We start from the raw sequence: 14733 nt of genomic DNA, 5'->3' as shown, positions 1-14733 counted from the left end.
GTCTTGCTGTCAGGAAGCAGGGATGCTGGGGCTGGAGTCTCAGTCTCTCGATTCTTAGTTCTGTGACCTTTTCTTTTACCCTCAGCTTACCTAGAAATCAGGATGGTTTCTGGATCAGTGTTTTCAAACCATGGTGTCATGAACTTGACTTAGAAGGTCTTGAGCCATCATAAAAAGAAAACAGGACAGAAACTATTTGCAATTGCCCCACACAATAATGATAAGTATTGTTTCATTATACATTGGCTTTATTGGTGTTACTTGTGTAGGGCTGAATAAAAAATGAAACAGTCAAATAAATTTGAAGGCAATTGTTTTTTTTAAAAATCATATTATTGGGGACTCATATAACTCTTACCACAGTCCATACATACCACAATTGTGTCCAGCACATTTGTACATTCGTTGCCCTCATCATTCTCAAAAATATTTGCTCTCCACTTAAACCCTTGGTATCAGCTTCTCATTTTCCCCCTTCCCACCCCACTCCCCCCTCTCTCATAAACCCTTGATAATTTATAAATTATTATTATTTTATCATGTCTTACACTGTCCCTTCACCCACTTTTCTGTTGTCTGTCCCCCAGGGAAGAGGTTATATGTAGATCGTTGTTATCGGTCCCCCCTTTCCACACCAGCCTCCCAGTATCGCCACTCTCAGGCCCGGTCCTGAAGGGATCATCTGTCTGGGAAGAATTGTTTTAAAGAGAGCAGTGAACCCCCTCAGGATCCGGGTTGGAAATGAGCTTGAGACTTCACAGGGGCCGGCCCAAGGGTAGTCGAAAACATCTCACCTGTGGGTCATGAAAAATTTGACAACAATATAAAGTTTCTGAATGCACCATGACCCAAACTTAATCCAAAATCAAGTATGCAATGGATCTGAGCTGTTTTAGGCAGTGCTTATCCATGTTGCATTGCGGGCTACCCTGCAGCCTTGGTTCTGAACACACAGCACCTTCACTTTGCACGTGTTGTACCCTCATGCCAGGTAATGCCACCGAGTGCTGCTACAAGCACCTCGACTCAGAGTCGAGACAGTTTTGTGTTGTGTATTGCACGGTTTCTTGCAGAGACATAAGAGTTTAATAACAGAAAGTAAAGACTTTTAATATTTTTCTACTGTCACTCCTCAGCATGTAACTATCAAATTAGTAGAGTATATCCCTGGATTGTATCGTGCTGGAATGCAGCATCCTCTTTATATGCATTTCTCAAAAACCACTTTGACAGAGGAGACCCCACTTCTGCTGGGGTCAGATTTTCAAGATTGGGTGAGTGGGAGATGACCTTTAATGGCTGACAAACAAAATTATGCTAAGATTACCCAAAACAAACGGACACTCCTACCAGAAAGATAAGCAACGCTGAGGGGAAAGTCAAGATAGGGGGAGGGGGGTATGCACATTTTGGAGTAAGCAAGTGCATTTCTGTTGGTAGAAAGTATTAGCAATATTTATCTATATTTTAAGATAAAATATTTTTATTATGGATAAGTGGCTAAATTTAGACAGAAGATGTAAAAATACTGATGATACAGCAGCAAAGTCTTCACTAGCAGGTTGAATTCACCTAAATTAACAAGAGAAAGGAAACAGGTGGCAGCCTTTTTGCAATATGAATTTACTTCTAATGATAGTGATGGTGTGGAGAAGCCTCTTTGTTTAATTTGTAGTGAAATTTTAGCTGTGGAGAGCATGAAATCAGCAAAATTAAAATGACTTTTTAAGACCAATTATGCAGCATACTACAATAAACCAAAGGAATATTTTGAGTGCCTTAAAAAATTAAAGAAAGGGGTGGGGGGGAGAAAAAAAATTAAAGAAAAATAATGTATAGAAAATGTTGTTAATGTTAATGGAAACTATTTACTTTCATCTAATGGAAATTCTTATTTAATTACCATTTTTAAAACAACCCTATATGATAGAAGAACATATTGTGTTACCTGCTGTAATTAAAATGTCAGAAACAGTTCATGGGAAAAAGTATGGGAAGAAATTCATGAAATTCCTTTATTGAATGATACTACTTCCAAAAGGATTTCTGAAATTAGTGATGACCAATTGCATCAGCTTCTTATCAGGCTTAAGGGAAGCCAAAAGTTGGCAATTGAGTTAGAGGAAACAACTAATAGAGCACAGCTATTAATTCATGTAGGAAGCACACACGAAGAATTATTGTCTGGCTGCCCTTTGAAAGGGCACACAAGAAAAGAATACATATAAATATATCTTAAAGTCGAGGAATTTTTCACAAATAAAGGGTTTACATAGGAAAAATTGCATGGGAGTCTGTACAGCGCTGAGGCACGATGCATGAGAACGCTGGACTTGTAGCAACAGTTAAAGGTCGTGGCAATGAGCATACCGCTTTTACTCACCACATGATCTAACAGGAGGCATTTGAAATAAAAATTAATCACCAGACTTAGATGTTGTACTTCAAGTTACTATCAAAATTATTAACTTCATTAAGTATCCTTAATGGTTGTTTGTTTTTAAACTTATGCAAAGCCATGGACTCCAATTACAAGTCTTCTTACTGCATGCAGAAGTAAGGTGGCTCTCAAGAGGGCAAAGGTTAAGCAGATTAGAGAAGCTAATTGTATTTTTGACGGAGCATAAATAAGAATTTGTTAATTTTTCATAATGAATTATGACTTTCAAAGCTATGTTATCTGTCAATTATTTTTGAAAAACTCAATGACATGTTTCTTTGAGGAAAAAAGTATAACATATTTATGTTAAAGGATAAAAATAGAAAATTTGACTAAAATAGTTAGCATCTAGAAGAATAAGGTGGAAAAAAAGAAGGTGGAAAATAGTTCTTCAGAAATGTTTACAGCTACAGATTATTTTAAATTGAAAATAACCTTCCCAAATATTTAATTGTAAGAGTTACAATTGATCATCAGCAGTGCCTGGAGATACAGTTTCAGAAATACTTCACTTCAAATTTTGATTCTAAAAAAATTAATTTGGTTCATACTCAGTTGAAATAACAATAAAAAATGCCAATCATCGGTCATTAAAAGTTCATGAATAATTTGCCAAATTATCAAGTGACACAAGTTTAAAACTTGAGTTTCTTAAAAGAATTGTTAAATAAATTCTGGCTGTGACTAGAACAGAATTTCTAACAATTTCTGAAATAGCCCTAAACATACTTCTGCAATTTTGTACTACATATTTATATGTTGTTCTCAGCATTGATGATTTTAAAATCAAAATATTGCTAAACTCTGAAAAGCATTAGAGATGCTCTGCATCCTGCAATATCAAATAATCCACCAAGGTTAAATTCTTTATGGAAAAATAAACAAGCACATATATCTCATTACCATGCAAATTTTAGTCTTTAATAAATGGTAAAATAATCTGTATACCAAAGAATGTTTTAAAATAAATTTCTTTCTGACTTATTATTAATTAAGTGTATTGCTGTGATGCTGAAAGCTATGTGACTGATATTTCAAAGACCTGCAGGGTCACCCAAAGTGAACAGGTTTCAGCAGAACTTCCAGACCAAGAACAAACAACAAAGAAGGACTCATTTCCCCATGTCAGAGGAAGGAGCCACTGAAAATCTAGTACACAGCTTAGAAACATTGTCAGAGAGTGAAGACCTAGTGAATGGAAGCAGAGCATTATGGGAGATTGTTGGGGGATGTGTCCCGCAGGTCAGAGGCACTAGAAAGGTCACTGAGGAAGAGCTGCTTTCTCAGAGTCATTTTCCAGGGCGACCTTGGTTGAGTAAAGGCTGTGCGAGTGGAGTCTTGAGGATCTTCATTTCTGATAAGGCACGACTCAGGGTAAGGAGAAACAGGTGTAAACATTTGCTAATGATCAAAACTTGAAATGTGTGGAGTTTAGGAAAATTGGAGGTGATCAAAAAATGAATGGAAGGCATAATGGTCGATATGCTAGGCAGTAGTTAGCTGAAGTAGATGGGTGGGTATTCGCCATTTTAAATTAAAAAAGTGTGTGGTTTGCTATGTGGGGAATAATACAATCAAGAGGAATGGTGTGACATTCATTCTCAAAAAGGACATGCAAAATCCATCATGAAGTACAATGGTATCTGTGATAGGATTTTATTTATCCACCTTCAAGAAAATCCAATCAATACAACTATTATTCAAATTTATGCACTAACCACAAAAGTAAGTGATGGAGAAACTGAAGAATTCTACCAAGGACTTCAGTCAAAATGATCAGACATACAACCAAGATGCATTGGTAATTATTGGTGATTGGAATGCAAAATATAGAAATGAAACGGAAGGAACATTACATTAGTTGGAAAAGATGCACTTGGGGATGGAAACATAGCTGGAAATCACATGATAGAATTTTGCAAAACCAACAACTTGCTCATAGCAAATACCTGTATTCAACAACACAAAAGATGACTATACACATGTACTTCTCCAGATGGAGTACATAGAAATCAAATTAACTACATCGGTGAGAAGAGATGATGGAGAAGTTCAATATCAGCAGCTAAAACCAGGCTAGGGGCTGACTTTGGAGCATACCATCAATTGCTCATATGCAAGTTCAGGATAAAGCTGAAGAAAATGAAAACAAAACCATGGATCCAACATACAACCTTTCGTCTATTCCGCCTGAATTTTGAGACCATCTCAAGAACAGATTTACTGCATTGAACACTAATGACAGAAGACCTGATGAACTGTGGGAGGACATCAAGATGGTCATTCATGAAGAAAGTAAATGATCATTAAAAAGACAAGAATTAAAGCAAAGATCAGAGTGGATGTCAGAAGACTCTGAAACTTGTTTTTAATCATAGAATAGCTGAAGCAAATGGAAGATAGAATGAAGTCAAGGAATTAACAGAAAATTTCAACGGGTAGCTTGGGAAGACAAAGATAATTAGTATAATGAAATGTAAAGGACCTAGGATTAGAAAACCAAAAGGGAAGAACATTCTTAGCAAATCTTAAATGGAAAGAACTCAAGGAAAAATTTAAGCCTGAAATTGCAATGTTGAAAGATTCTATGGATAAAATATTGAACGATGTGGAATGGATGTGGGTGTTAAAAGAGGATAGAAGAATGCACCAGAGACACTGTACCCCAAAGAACTAGTCAACCTTCTATCATTTTCAGGGGTAGCATACCAGTAAGACCCCATGGTGCTAAAGGAAGAAGATCAAGCTGCACTGAAAGTATTAGCCAAAAACAGGCTCCGGGAATTGATGGAATACCAATCCAAATATTTCATTAAGTTGATTAAAAACTTGAAGCCCTCATTCATCTGTGCCAGAAAATTTGGAAGATCGATACTTGGCCAATTGAATGGAATGGAAGAGATCCATATCTGTGCCCATTTCAAAGACAGGAGACCCAGTAGAATGCTCAAATTATAAAACAATATCACTGATATCACATGGCGGTAAAATGTTGCTGAAGATCAACCAACAATGGTTGCAGTAGTACATTAACAGGGAGCTACCAGAGAGTCAGTCTGGATTCATAAAGGACATGGAACAAGGGATATCACTGCTGATATCATTTGGACCTTGGCTCAAAGCAGATAATACCCACAAGATGTCTACTTGGGTTTCGCTGACTATGCCAAGGCATTTCACTGAGTGTTGACGAGTTCTTTTTTGTTACAGTGAATCTGTGTATTCTTTCCCACTTATTTGGATGCTTCCTCATCATTCAATATTTGGTTCATAGAATCTGTCAAAGAAAAGGGAGGATTCCTTGAAGTACTTGCTGATGAAGACCAAGGATTTCAGTCTTCAGTATGGATTATAACTCACTGTAAAAACAACCCAAATCCTTACAACTGGATCAATAGGTAACAGCATGCTAAATGGAGAAAAGGTCGAAGTTGTCAAGGAGTTTGTCTTGCTTGGATCCACAATGTTCATGGAAGCAGCAGTCAAATAAAAAAACGATCAAAAGAAGACTTGCATTAGGTAAATCTACCGCACAAAACTTATTTAGAGTACTGAAAATGAAGAATGTTACTTTGAAGACTAAGGTGCAAGTGACCCAAGCCATGGTATTTTCAATCGCCTCATATACATATGAAAGTTGGAAAGAAAACAGGAGAACCAATGCATTTGAATGTGGATGCTGAAGAAGACTATGGAAAGTACTATGGACTACTAAAACAGATCTGTGTAGGAAGAAGTAAGGTCAGAGTGCTCCTCAGAGGCAAGATTGGGAGACTTCCTTCTACATAGTTTGGCCATGTTGTCAGGAGAAACCAGATCCTGGAGGAGGCCATCATGTTTGGTCAAGCAGCAGGCCAGTGAAGAAGCAGTCCCTCAAGGAGATGCATTGACAGCACAGTTGCAACAATGGTCTCAAGCATAGGAACACTTGTGAGGATGATGCAGGACGGGGCAATGTTTCCCTCTGTTGTGCTTGGGGTCACTATGGGTCGGAACCCACTTCATGGCACACAACAACAACTACTACTACAAGTGTTTGATTTGTGTTCCTGTTTTATGTACCTATATACCTGAGATTGAACAAAATTTGCTAAGGCAAGAAGGAGTGGAGAGTGGAAAATGTTTAAGAAGTTCTGCTAGGGACCGGCATTTACTGATACCTTCCAGTGGCAAGAGCAACCTGCAGGCAAGCTCACCACCTGGACCCATCACCTTAGTCTAAGCAGTAGACTATGGCTCTGTGTTCTGGGCACTTGCTTTGGGAAATGCTGCTTCTAGGTGAATGAATTGGAAAAAGAACAGGGCATTCACCTTAGGGTAATCCTGTTTAGACACAAGGAACTTTGGCTATGCAATGGGTTAAATATATGGCTGTCAATCACAAGATCAATGCTCCAAAAGAGGATGATGAGGTTATTTGCTCCTATATAGATTTATGGTCTCAGAAACGTTATGGAGAAGTTCTACCATGCCATGCAGGATTGCTATCAATCATAATTGACTTGATGGCAGTGGGTTTGTTTTTTTATTGGGGAGGGGGCACATTTTTTTTGTATGCTCTTGTCAGCAGGCTGGTCAAAAGGAGCATTAGTACTTGATACTCATCCTCATGATGGAAACCCTCCTGATGAGTGCTACAGCAAAGTGTGGTGAAGAAACTAGATGATGCCGGCTATCAGACAAAATAATGCATGGGATCTTAAAGGCTTGTTTGTAAACAAGCAGCCATTTAAGTGAGATGCCAACTAAGGGCACATGGAAGAAACACAGCAACATCCATGATTCAAGGATTGTAAATCCAAATCTGAAGGAGGGAATAGTATCTGAGCTTAAATTGTGAGATTCCGATGTGCAGAAATTATGGATGACAGTGGAATCCCAAAATACATTTTCAGGATCTACACAGGGAATAAACCTCCTCCAGCAATTTCTCTAACCATAACTGAGGGATGGGAATAACTTGGTTATCAGACAGAGAGACTAGGAGACAACAAGAATATAGTAGATTAAAATGATAAATCTGACTTTAATGGTTAGAACCTTTCCTCTTGATTTTCCCACTTTAGATTTGATCTGATATTTAATATTTTCCCTCTGCTAAGGAGGAAGTATGTTCCAATAGAAAAAGGATGAGCTTTGGCATCAGGCCCACTCACCAGTTATAGCATTTTAATGTTGCCCCCTTCTTCCAGCTATAGTTGCTTCGTGGGCACAGTGCAAATGGCAATATCTTCCTCAGTACCATGGTGGGTATTAAATGAAGTAACAGATACAAAGTTCAAATGGAGTGCCTGACACGTAATTGACACCGGAGCAAAGTTCTTTGTCTTCTTTCAATTCCATTTATAGTTTTTCACCCATTTATGATCTATTAGCTGTTTGTATGTCCCCTGGGCCAAGGAGATCACCACCTGCCATGCCGAGTCGTTCTGTGCCTGAACGCTCTGTTCCAAAGCTTTTAGGCTACAGTCTGTCTCCCTCTGATCAGCATTCACTGTCCCTGATTTTGTCCATCTGGGTCTCTTTCATTTCACCTCAAGGAGAGTAGATATTGGGAAAAGGTGAGCAGAGCCAGGAGCAGAGAGTACTTTCACCGCCAGACACTTCTCCCCGTTCGGATCAGTCTGGCTACTGGATCTGCCTGAGTCTGAGCTCAATTGTTTTCCAGCTTGCTCCTCTTTTAGTGGAACACACAGCAGAGACCTGGTAGCATTTTAGACGAGAGACTTTGCATCATAACTTTGCATGTTTGCGAGAAATGTGGAACTTATTTGAGAATAATATGAACAGTGACAATTTTATGTTCAACCTTTTTATCCCCCTGAGAGAATGGAAGAACATCCTTAAATGTTTACTGAGCAGGGGCCTCGGGACTGTAAAGGAATTTGGGGTCTACAAGAACCAGGTAGTGAATAGTTTCGGTGGGAATGAATGAATAAGGACCTGGAGCAGGGGAGAAGCATTAGGCTAGACCAGGGATTGGCAAGCCTTTGAGATGGAAGAGCTAATCCTGTCCCTGACAAGCATTTAAAAAGAATTCTGGAGCCATAAATATATTTTTCTAGACAAATGAAATCCACGTTATCTGAATACATCCTTTAGAAATGTTCATTTTACTTCAGAGCCACCTGTACATGCTCAAAGCGCTGCATATGCCTTTGAGCTGCATTTGCTGATCCCTGCTAGTCCTAGAAGCGCATGTTATTAAGTTCTGATGCCTGGTGAACCTATGCACAACAGAGCCAAACACTGCCCAGTACTGTGCCGTCCTCAGAATTGTGTTGGGTTTAGTCCAATGAAGCAGCCACTTTGTTCACCCATCTCCGTAAGAGTCTTCCTCTTTTTCAAGCCCCTCCACTTTAACAAGCTCGATGTCGTTTTCCAAGGAGTGCTCGCTGATAGCATGCCCAAAGTAGGTGCGATGAAGGTTTTCCATTCTTGGCTTCTCAGAAGCAGGCTAAATGTGTCTTCCAAGATAGATGTATTTGTTTTGCTGGCAGTCCACAGTACTTTTCAATATTCTTTATCAACGCCGGAGTTCAAATACATAAATTCTTCCTCAATCTCCCTGACTCATCACCCAACTTTCATATGTACACTAGGTGATTGAAAATACCATGGCTTCAGTCAGGTCCACTTTAGTCTTCAAGGTGCTGTTCTTGGTCCTCAACACTTTGACGAGATCTTGGGCAACATGTTTACCCATTGCAATATTTTGTATAACATGTGCATGAACATCATTGTGGATGTGAGAAAAATGGACACCTTGACAATGTAATCTTTCTCCATCTGTCATGATGTTTCCCTATTTTATGTGGATTGTGCTATCCTTGATATGGAGTTGTGAGGATATTGGTGTTCCTTACAGTAAAGACTGAAATCTTTGGTTGTCATCAGAAATTATTTCAAGTCATCCTTGCTTTTAGCGAGCGAGGTGGTGTCATCTGAATATCACAAGTTATTAAATAAGCCTTCCTCTAATCCTGATACCATGTTCTTTTTTCACATAGACCAGCTTCTTATATTAATTGCTCAGCATACAGATGGAAGAAGAACAGTGAAAGGATACAGCCCTGATGCACACCTTTTCTGATTTTAAACCATGTAGTCTCACCTTGTCCTGTTCACAGTCTCACCTTGTCCTATCTCTTGGTCTATGTATAAGCTCCATATGAGTACAGTGAAGTGTTCTGTAATTCCCAGTCTTTTCAATGCTATCCCCAAGATCCACCTCCTTCCACTCATGGTTTCCAGACCGTGGGGTTGGGACAAAACCTGGATAGTCTTATGGCAAGATCAGATCAGGAATGGAGCTGAGCCGGGAGCAGCTTTATTTGCTTGCTCCAGGGAAAGTCTGTCACTGTGACTAAACCTCAGGGGCTTCCTACAAAAGAAAAAGGTGAATCCCGCTCTCGGTACCCACTGATCATCTCTGAGCCTCTTGCTCTCATATCCCTTGTACAGACCTCTACCATTAGACGGACAATTCAGTAATGTCTGAACACTTTTCTGATGTTGAGCCTGGGGAGCAATTAATAGCTGAGTAAATATTGATTGAAAGATGGTGAGTGGAAGAAAATCGCTTTGCCAGTTCCAGGGTGTGCTGGAGATGAGAGTGTTACCAAATCCCGCTGTCCCATGGTGGGCTTGCTGTGTTGTACCCAGTCCTGAAAGTCTGAGCCAGGGGTTTTACCGTGGCCCCTTTCAGAACATATGGGTGGGATTCTTGGACCATGAGCTGTCCATAAAGTGTGGCTTTACCAAGGAGATGTCAGCCCTGGAACGAAACAACCCAAGAACTTAGATCTTTGTGAAGGTGTTGGTAAGGGATGCAGCGGAAATCATAAACTTGACTCAAAGCAAAGGAAGCTTTTCCCTCATGTGTCTGCAGCTGGGCGCAGTGGTGCTGGAGAACACCCTCAGTTGTGATTCTTCTTGTTCTTTTTATGAGCTGCTCCCTGGCCTGTGCTCTCTCATAAATCTGGAAGCTCTTTGCTGGTGGAGCAATTGTTATATCCTCCCCGCAGATCCAGATGTCTTGTCCAAGATCAGTGTGCAATCCTTGTTTGCCAGATGAGTGGGGCATCTAAAGGCAGGCAGGGTTCACATATTTTTTTCTAGACTTTCTAGAAGGACCAGAGCTAAACATCTTGCATCCCCTTTCATGTCCTTTCTTTTCCGTATTATTTTCCAGGAAAGAGGAGAAGAAACACACGACAGCATCTACTGACAGCAAATCAAATGCCATCGTGTGTGTTCGGAGGGCAGGCTAATTCTCATTTGCCTAAATCATCAGTCCCATCGTGCCATGTCCATGTTAGATTGTTTAGGGAGACAGATGACATATGTTATGATGCTAAATAAGCTGAAACAGTGCCAGGATGGAGACAGAAGGTGTTTGTTTGTTTTTTAATGAAGCACGGCATTCTAGTGACTTATTGTGGTGGGAAGGAGGGCACCGAGGGCAACAAGGCGTGGTTGTGGCAGTGGTCTAGGAATTAAGACAAATCATTGCTTCTGCAGCAGAGATGAGCTGCCTCTGACCTGTCAGTTACTTGAAGGGAGACACTGCATTTGGTCAGGCAAGGCTTAGTTTCCAGATGGTACCAGCTTTCCTCCTGAGCCTCTGCGGTTCCCATTGGACTACATAGGCCCGAATGGCTTATAGCTGAGCAACAGCAAATGGTAACGCAGACTTGCCATGTTGCTCTTTTGCGTACACTCTTTACAAATTGTACTAAATATACATGCATCAAAACATTCGACACTTCCACACACTACGAGATTATAATTAAGTGGCCTTCTGCATGTTGTCCAAATATCATCCTTACCCATTCCAAAATTATGCCATCACCCTTATGGAAGCTCAGTATCATCTCAGGGCTGGCACTTCCCCTCCAGGCCCTACTGTGTTAGGCTGGGTTGACTAGAGAAATAAATCCAAGGACACTCATATGGGTATCAGAAAGACTCAACCCAACTTATTTATCCAATTGACATGCAATTATGTAACAACCATACTTACCTTCCTCCCTATTCCTGGAAACAATTGATAGATGTTGGTCTCTATTCATTTTCCTAGTCTAGATATTTCATGTAAGTGGAATTAAACAAAATTTGTCCTTTTTGAAGCTGATTTATTTCACTCAGCATAATGTTTATGAGGTTCATTCCTCTTGTAGCCTGTGCCAGCACTTCATTTCTCTTTATGGCTGAGTAGTAGTCCATTGCATATACCATAGGCAACATGGTTGGCTTATTCATTCATCTATTGATGGGTATTTAGACTGTTTACACATTTGCGAGATTGGCAATAATGTTGCAAGGGATATCTGTGTATTTGTGTCTATTTATGCTCTTGCTTTTAATTGATTATACCCTTCATTTCCTTTTCTTTCCTTGTTAGACCCAGTGTGATCTCCTTCTGCCCATCCTCTAGCCTCACACCCTCTACTTTGTGTCTGATGTACCAGGATCTCACCAGAAGCCTTAACACCAAGATTCTGAGCCCTGACTGAGCATTCTGATCATCCAGGGAATTGAATATTCCGGGAGCATGCAGAGGATGAAGTTATAAAAACTCCTTAGGCATAACCAAACAACTGGAGAGAGTGCTTTACTGGGCTTGGGGGCTGGGGATTATAGTTATAAGGGACACCAAGGTCAATTGTCATAACCTAGACTGTAAAGACCATGTTCGACATCCACGCTGGTGAGTGGCAGCTGGATCTTAGAAGCTCACAAGTGGCCATCTAGGGGGCAAGTATTGTCACCCTCACTCTGGAGGAAAGAAGCGTGGTGAATGGACCACATGAACAGTAGACTTCATGACTCTGAGCACAGACTAACTAGATGATCTCCAACTATCAATTCCAACTTCTTTGAATGGGATCACATCAAAAGGTCCTGGATAGTGAAGCAAAATTCACAGTCATAAAAGAGACCAGGTTTATTGGCTGGATAGGGACTAACAGAACCTCTGAAACGATGGTCCTTATTCACTAAGTCTGAAAATGAACCCATACCTGCGGTTCAATATTCAGCCAGATTATAGATTGGTCTATAATGGGAGCAATTACACAAGTGAGACACACAAACCTTAAAATAGCAAACCATTTGACCTCAAAAGGGCAGGATTAATCCAAGGCCCAAGTTCAGAAGAGTAGGAAGGGAGGAGGAGTGGAAATGGAAGACACAAGTAGGGAGTGGAATAAGTGATATTATATTGTGGAGATTGTAACCAGTGGCATAAAACACAGTAGGTATGAATTGTTGAATAGAAAACTGATGATCTTGGTAAACTTTCACCCAATTCACAATAAAAACTTAAGAGAGAGAAAAAATCCAAGCACCTAGGCTGCATTCCAGGCCAATAAAATCAGACTCAGTGGAGATGGGACTAAGATGTCTTTTTGAAAGCTCTCTGGTGATTCCAATGAGCACACAAGGCTGGTACCCACCATCTGGAAACTATGGGGTAGCTGCTTCTCCGGTAATGCCTCAGGGGAGCACTTGGGTCTGTCAAAGAATGTGGGATGTAGAAGGGGCAAAGGTCATCAAACCTCACCCACAGCTTTATACTGGGGGGCTGCTCTATGAGGAATCTGGGAAGGGTCCACTTGCATGCCGTCTCTGCAGCAGATCCAACAGACTCAACACCTTTCAAAAGCTGGCAAGAAAGTCTGAGAGACTAGATGTGGGCACCACGCTTTGAGTTTCCCAGAAGGCACGAGACAGAGCAAGAGCAGTCACGGGAACAGAGACTCCTCCGGAAATGCCGCGATGGGCAGAACATGCATCTCTAATTTCATTTTACACTCACTCAAGCATTCAGTCCTTTTTACGAAAACCCAGCTTCTCATTAAAGTAACCGTTTTAAAATGACAGTCTTCTGTTGAGCAAGTCTAAGAAATAACCTTTCTTTGTTTTACATGGTATAAAAATTCAGTTTTCCTAGGCCGATGGGCTCTAGGGAGAGTTTTTTTTTTTTTATGTACTAGACATGGCTTTCATAGTTCTTTAATTGCCTAAATTAATAATGACTTTTTCCTTTGGCTTTTCTAAGGGACAAATTAATTTTAATCTTTTTCTAAGGAAGTGAATCTCTGGCTATCTCATTTGGATAACTTTCTGCCTTCAGGGTAGAATTTGAAATAATCTGCAAGGTCACCCTTCCCCACCCTGCCCTAGCAGCCCAGCCTCTTTCTTCCTTCCAGCCTCCAGCCACCGGGGTTTGGTTGGGAAAGGAGATGCAGAAGGGAGTCTCTGGGCTTTTCTATCAAAAGGTTGGCCACAACCCCCAGTAGACCAGATGCAATTCATTATGGGGGGTTTTGGGTTTTACTACAGAAGCAGTTAGCCTTAGGGAAATTACAAACAAACAGAAATAGGAAGACTTCATATTTCATTATGGAATGTACTGCTCAGCCTCATTATACTTTAAAAGACAAAGTGCAAAAAAAAAAAATCTGGCTCCATTTTAAATGTCCTGACTAGCAGAACTTAAAATACACAAATCTTAAAATGAAAGTCTAAATGAACAAATAAAATAACAAAACAGTTTTCTCAGGAAAAGGCAAAATAAAGAGCTTGTCTACTTTTGAGATATTTAAGATGCTCATGTTACAGGGAAAAGAGTATCGCTGTTGACTGTGAAATGTAGAACCATTTGCTTAATTCAGGGATGGAATCTTTGCTAAAATGGGCAGTTCGGCTGATGAAAGAAATTGACTTGTAGCATTTAATGAGCAATTTCATCTTTTGAATATAGAAATGACCAGGGATGCGGACAAGCTTTTTATTCTTTTGAGAACCCTCTAACCAAGAAATCTTTTAAATGATCATTACACAGTGAATGCCTGGAGGCTCTGAAAAATATTTATTTTGAAATTATTATAAGCTCAAAATGATTCACCAATGCAAAAGAAGAAGAGAAAAAGCAATTAAATACTAAGCTGTAAACACTGGAAACTTTTCTGTGCTGAAAATATAATTGGACAGAGTTTTTTTTCTTTTTTTAAGTAATCGTGTCCAAAGAGATTTAATGATCTGATTGCTTATGGATATGGAGCTTAAATATATTCTTTATTTTAAATTTGATATTAGAGTAGCAAGATTATAGACAATGATACAATGTGACTGGGAGAAGTTATCGTTTCATTAAATTAACAAGTTAAGGCTCAAGGAGCCTGGTGGAATGTGTGTGACCATGAGGCCAGCCAGTTGGAATCGCTAGTGGCTCACAGAGAAAGATGAGGTTTTCAGCTCCTGTAAAGATTTACGACCTTGGGAAC

Source organism: Tenrec ecaudatus, chromosome 18 (assembly GCF_050624435.1).
Source record: "Tenrec ecaudatus isolate mTenEca1 chromosome 18, mTenEca1.hap1, whole genome shotgun sequence".
Taxonomy (NCBI): Eukaryota; Metazoa; Chordata; class Mammalia; order Afrosoricida; family Tenrecidae; genus Tenrec; species Tenrec ecaudatus.
The sequence above is the reverse complement of the archived record's forward strand: the minus strand, read 5'-3'. Positions refer to the sequence as shown.